At 32.9% G+C, this 7225-nt stretch overlaps 1 non-coding gene across 1 annotated transcript; it reads right to left on the minus strand.

Moving 5' to 3' along the window:
• Positions 1-4127: 4127 nt before the first annotated feature.
• Positions 4128-4200, minus strand: TRNAA-UGC (transfer RNA alanine (anticodon UGC)). The gene has a single exon. It is a non-coding gene; the product is annotated as a tRNA-Ala (tRNA).
• Positions 4201-7225: the final 3025 nt, after the last annotated feature.

Here is a 7225-nt window from a genome sequence, read left to right on the forward strand (position 1 = left end):
GGTGGAAACGATTTCTCCCCATTCCCCACATATACGTATCATATAAAAATTGAAGATTTACGGGAGCCCAAGGACGGTCAGTGTGTACTGCCGGAGTGACGTAAGGTCGGTGACCTCCGATTACATTACGGATTAACCGGATCGCTTTGTCTCGCCTCTCGCTGCGAGAACGAGTATTTTAAGGCGAGACTATCAACGGACAGATATCATTAAAGAAAACATGGAATGAGATCATGGACATCATATGCGTTTATTTGCAGACTTCGAAATCTTTAGAAAATAATACCATAGCTAAGGAATAGAACTAAAGATCAAGGACTGGTTTCTCACTTTCATACTCGCATTGAATTCTTGACTTAAGGCTCATATTCGGCCACAACACAACATACAACATTCCATGAGTTTCCTTCATTCTCTACACATTACAACAACACATAAACATGTGGAATACACTTAATCTCTTACTCTAACACAACACACACCACACGGCCACACATATGCACACACCATACTTTCATAAATTTCATTCATTTCACATATCACAACATGCTCAAATTATCCATGAAACATGAGAAAGAAAGTTAAACTTCACCTTTTCCAATCATCTTCTCCACTCGGCTAAGACTTGTTTCGCAAGAACGAACGGTTTTCTTGTTCCATCAACTATTCCACGTTGTAGAGGACCTTCCAATTAGTATGAAAGCTTGAAAGAAACAATTTTCATGAGCAACTATATGTGGTGAAATTCGCTTCGACGACCCACAGCACCTTGACGTTTTTCTTCTTCTTCTTCATTTTTCTTCGCATTTTTGAAATTTCTAGGAGTCGCGATTGATTAAGATGACTAATTGTCATCTTATACACATATATATATAAATATATGTGCACATAGTAGGTATCATGTGCTCTTAACTTTTTTTTTTTTTTTTCGTCTTTCTCCAATTCTCTAGAAATTTCTTTTTCTTTCCTCAAGTTTCTTCAACCCCCCGCATGAAAATGACAAAGATGATTAAATTATCACCTTATACTTCCATAAATAATAAAACATGTGGCCCTATGGCCCACTCCACCTTAACCTTTAATTTCATGAACTCTTAACTTTCCATAATTAATTTTTAACCCCAAATTTTTCCTTAATATTCCATGCCACTAGAAATGAATACGCAACTTGCATTCTGAAAAAAATTTTATAACCTTGTCCCTAACTTGGCCATTAGGCTCGGAATATTCAAATGTGCAAAAATGCGAGGTGTAACGGATAAAAGTAAGTTAAATGGGTCCAATTATTTTTTTGAAACTATTTTTAAGAAAATGACTTTAAGTTCTGGCCAGCCTAAACAAAAAAAAGTGAAAACGAACATAAGTCGGCTTATAAGTCGATAAAATCCAAACGGGCTCTATATCTCATTCTCCAAAGACATATGACAAATATGTTAAGCTAGTTAACAACTTTACATCAATATTTTTTTTTCAATGAGTGGTATGTGACCACACCACCAACCATGTCAGAAGTTTATCAATCTCTCAGTGACCCAAATTCCTTTAACCCCTTAAGGAAAATAGCATTAGCTAGCTTTCATAAGACCTTTTAAGAAATAGAATGCGTCTTATTTAGGTAACCAATACGATATAATTATATGTTTAAAACACTTATTTATAATCACAATTAAATCATAGGATGAAGCTTCGTTCACCGTCGAAAATGGTAAAATACATGGAGGGGGCGAAGAAAGGATTTCTGAATGAAAAAGAAAGGGAAAATATTACCAAAAATGGTGGGATATTGTATTGGCAAAGATGTGTTGAATTCAGTAAATGCAATTATAAATTGCATAGTGCAACTTATATATTATAAATCGCATTAAAACCATATATTATTACCTTTATCAAATTTCTAATTCTCTTCCTTAATGCAACTGCCTTATTTCTATCACGAGAATAGTTATGTTTCTTTTTATTTTTAAGAATTAGTGTTATGAACCCCGTTAGGCTTAGTAGACCAAACAAGCAATAACACAATCAATGATAGACTTGGGCCTGAGGTAAAGTTGAGGCTAAGCAAGAGAACTAAACAACCCAACAATAGAGTGGATTTCTTCTGCGAAACTGCGATCCGGTTTAAGCAAAGTTACACGATAAAAGGAGTAGTTACCTATTGAAGAGATTATGCAACTATTGTTGAGTCTAAACTTTCTGTTTCTCCTCATCCCCATTTTCATTGTCTCTGATTATCATCTCCTTCTTTCTATTTTCTTTGTATTTCAGTCAGATTCCTATTATTATTTCTAGAGTTCCTATTGTATTGCTATTGTATTTGGATTAATATAAGTTATACTTATAAGACGTATTGAGAATTTGGTTTGCTACAATTAGTCACTTCAATAGCCTTGATGGTTATATTCAAAGGACGAGCGAAATGAATGTTTGTTGCTCCAAATATTCTTTTAATCCCAAGCCCACTAAGGAAAGGGCGGGCTTTCTTACTCTAAAGGGACTAGTGTTTTACTAATAAGATATCGAAGGGGCATGAAAAAATGTAATAGGCTGTTATTATAGAAAATTTAAATATCTCCATTACCCTGTTTTTGGATTTCAAATCATTATATTATCAATCATGAATTCCGGCCTATGAAATAAATTAAGGAATTAAGGATGTTTCCCATAGTGACGGGCTGATGGCAGCTCTCGCTAACGACTACTATAAATATGGAGCGTTTCTCTGTTCATCACAACTTATAAATCACAGTGACAACTGCTACCTCTGTTCATTAGACTAATGTAGAAGCTCTCTGAACTACACATGGCAGGCTAGGAAAATTATAGCTATGCTTGGTCAGGATTTTATTTTTGATGATTGATTGAACTCTTTTACCGCATACACGATTGAAAAATTAAAATGCTTCCACCTTCTTGGTGTTGCTTTTTGTAAAAACTACTCCAAAGAAGATAGTGAATGCAGTCTACCTGACTCATTTGCCTGACAAATTCAAATTTCTCTGCACAGTTTGCGCGTCTCTATCCACTGGATTAAGAAGATATGGTGCCAGCTTTACGTCCAATTGATTTTGGGGTACCAATTCTGTCCAAGGTTGAAGTTGAAATTTCTGCTCGTGATGATACACCGCCACAGTATCTTACACTATTATTCACGGCTTTTGGTGTTCTGACTCCCATCTGTTGTAAGCGATGACGAGCTCATACAATTGTATTTATAGTGCAAATGAAGTCTAATTATGTGCTACATGTTCCAAGTGTTACATGTATTATTATCGTGAATTTTGCAGTATTTTGATGATTTATGTGACATCCATATGGGGATGTTTCTTTTTGTCTTTGTGGTATACAGTGGACAAAACGTTGGTATATTGTGAATAATAGAAGATACAGTGAGAATGAAAAATCAACCTTGTTTCATTTTTTTCACTTAATCCCTAGTAGTGTGCAGAAAAACGGAGCATGGGAGTTGTTTGGTCATCAATGAAACGTCACTGCTGTGGGTGTGATCTTATGTTAACGAATTGAGAATGTCACTTATTCTCTCTTACAAGCTAGTATATGAGAATAAGACCCTGAATTTAGATGGTCAAAGAAGTTGGGGAACTGTAGCAGCATTGAAACTTTTCTGAATTTACTTGCATACTGATGAGAGTAAATCAAATTGATGAAAAAGTAATAATAGGCAGATGCACCCAAGGGTGGTTTATTGATCTACGAAGTGAGTTAAGAACCATGAGGTTTCAAATTCAAATTTCAGTGAAAGTGCAAATTTTAGATGATCTTTGCCAATATGTCCAATTCTTGGTGGGAGGTAGCGAGGACGCATCCTCCGACTTATGAATTCCATGAAATGTCTGATGGATCATTGGCCAAAGTCCTACACAAGCATATATTGAGAGAGAAGATAGTAACTGGAGAGAGGAATGTAATTTCAAGTCTATTAATTATCTACTTACAAAAAGAGTCCGTGATTCTTAGGAACAAAACAAGAAGCTTAGTCCATTGCCAAAAGGGGAGATATACACAAATGCAGAAAGTTAAAGCTCTTTCCTCATGCAAATTCCCATATCTTTCACTTTTTCTCCCATGGTGAACTGACCATATCAGAAAGACATTGAAAAACTATTGAATGGAGATGCGGGGGATCGAACCCCGTGCCTCTCGCATGCAAAGCGAGCGCTCTACCATTTGAGCTACATCCCCTGTTGGTACTCAGGACTCTAAATATGCATTTCAATGTATATTTGTTGGACAAATCCCGTGTCATGCACGTTAGGGTGTTCGTGGTGCTGGTGCAGCTTGACTCGATTTTTGTTTAAAAGGAATGAAAATCACCTAAGTTTAGTTTTTTAAATATTTTAAATTAAATCAAACCAATAGATTATAAATTTTACCGGTTTCAATTTTGTCTATTTGATTCGATATTTGTGGTTATTTTCGGCTTTTACATATGTAATTTCACTAGCAATACAAAGAAACAAGAATAAGACTGCATAAATTAGAACTACAGGTCAGACATATACATATGACGTCAATATATATATATACCTATAAACGGTAAGATTTTTAGGAACGATTTTTTATCTTTATATTTTACTTCTCTATAGCGGCATTTCACCTCTTGATCATGACACCAACTTTATAACGATCTTATTTCTTTTGTAAAATTACCACATATAACGGTATATCTTTTTTGGTAATATAATTATTAACCATCTTTATAAAAATAGACTATCTATGATTACCATTAATAAGTAGTATAGATTTTAACCAAACGTTTAATTTGATACTTTAGTATATTATATTTATGATAGAATATTACATATGTGGAGCTTGATGCAACACTTCCTATCATTGAAGCTTTCACGAAAAAAGATTATTGCCATATCATTGGAGTGGAAGAACAAGAGCGAAAAATGACAATGAAAGTCTTGTGAAGAACACTCGACCTCTTGTTATTCAACGGTTCAACTCTTAAATTACTTGAGGAAAGCGATTGATACTGCGTTTCTGAAAGTTTAGACGTAAATCTTCGTAAATTCAAGTGTCATATCACCTGTTATACCCTATTTAGACCGGGTTAAAGTAGGGTACAACATATTGGAGATTCCTATTTTGCTTTTTAAGGAGTCGCCACCTAATTGATTTTAAGGTGAATTAGGGCACCTAATTATTAACTTAAGGTAAAACTAACCTCCGTTAATAGTCTGCTTAACCAGTGTGATTCTAGGTAAGGGTTCTAATTATCCTAAAGGGAAGGGGTTAGGCATCCTCTAGGATCCGTTAACTTACGGTTGTCCGACCAGACTTAGGTTAACCAATTAAAGCTAAATAAGGTGCTTCAAATTTTAAGAAAAGGGCTAAGAAATGTTGCTAAGGTTTTAAAGAAAAATATAATAACGTGGTTTAAAAATAAAATTTTAAAATATGCTAAGGCTTTAAATAAAAATGTTATTTTAAAAACAAGACTTGTAGGATAATTTGCACAAAAAGAGACTTCGAATGTTATTTAAAGTAAACTATAAATATTGCTAAACTTTAAATAATAATGTTATTTTGAAAATGAGACTTGCAAAATATAATGATTCGCATATAAGTAGAAGCTTTTAAGAGAAGACCTAGCCAATTTAAATTTAGGATAAAATTACATTCTATAAGTATAGTGATGTAGAAAATCTAGACTTATTTTATAAAATAGAATGCAAAAGGAGATGAGTTTTCTTTCTTTTTACTAATTTATTTAACTACACTCGGCTAAAAATATGTATAATTGGATGAATCTTGAGAACGATGTTTATAAAATATGCTTAAGTTACTATTCATATATTAGTGACGTTTCAAAATCTTTAAGATAGTAAGAATAAAATATGATTCCTTTTTATTTAAAATATATAGTCATGCCATTTGCAAATCAATTATTCCAAATAAAATAAATATTAGATGTTATAAATAGTTTCAACATAAAAGAAGAGAATAAAACCTATGGGATTAATTAATAATCTCCTTAGATTAACTACCCACCACACTAATCCCATCTATAATTCATCTAATGCATAAAAAAAAAAGGCTAAACAAAGTAGAGGGTTAGTTGCATAATACAAGTAGATGCATTTTTTTTTTGGGAAATCTACAAAAAAATAAAAATTATTCTAGCTAAAATAAAGATGAGACACATGCAAAACCCAAATATATACGAAATAAAAAAAAAATAAAGAGAAAAATATTCATAAAGGCTAAAAAATAAAAAACAAAAACGGGGTTCAGCCCAAAATCGGTGCCGCCACTAATAACCCAACTCACAAAAACAAAGTGTGACAAAAAAAAAAAAAAAGTGTAACCGTGTGTTTTAATTTTGTGTGATCAGATCTAAAGAATTTTTTTGTAAGCGTATGGAAAATGGAGTACATAGAAAATTTACCTGCAATTGGGCTCAAAAATCATTTTATTATTTTGTATTCGGTTTTTTGGAGTGTTTTTGTTAATTTTTAGTGCATCTATGTTTTTTTATGTATTCAATTTTTAGTGTATTATCTGCCTTCACTAAAAAAAAATTTGTATGCAACAAGTTGAATACAATTTTTTTTTTGTATTTATGTTGTTTGAATACCAACTTGATTTTTAAATACAATAAAGTGAATACAATGTAAAAGTAGTATAGATGAATACAATTTGGGTTGAATACATTTGACATGAATATAATCGAGTTGAATACATTTGTATTTTTTTTTTTTATTCTATTCATGAATCTATTAGGTCGTTTTATGAATACGGCGAGCCATTTTTTGAATACGTAGAAACGTAGCTACAGAAATATTAAAAGAGATCATGTAGTCATTTATGTAAAATTCCCTTTTTTTTTTTTTCTATTTCTGCTGTGGGCAGAGGCTGGACAGAAAGAGATCATGTTGGGCTTTTAGCCCAACTCCGAATACGGAAGGAGACGAGTCCCTTGGACTCGTATGCGAGGTTCATGCAAAAACGAAAAGAAAAAGGATTAGTATCTACTCAATGAATGAGGTTAAACATGTAAAATATAAATTCAAAACAAATCAGTAGATTATGTATATGCTATGTATATTTAAGTATACATAATCAAACACAACATGCTTACAACATAAGAATCGTAAAGATCGAGCGGACCGAAGCACAACAGACCTTACAAACCTGATCCAATTTTAATTATAACCGAAAGATATACCATATATACGCTGGATATACAAGTTCATAT

This window comes from Lycium ferocissimum, chromosome 5 (genome assembly GCF_029784015.1).
Source record: "Lycium ferocissimum isolate CSIRO_LF1 chromosome 5, AGI_CSIRO_Lferr_CH_V1, whole genome shotgun sequence".
NCBI classification, from domain to species: domain Eukaryota; kingdom Viridiplantae; phylum Streptophyta; class Magnoliopsida; order Solanales; family Solanaceae; genus Lycium; species Lycium ferocissimum.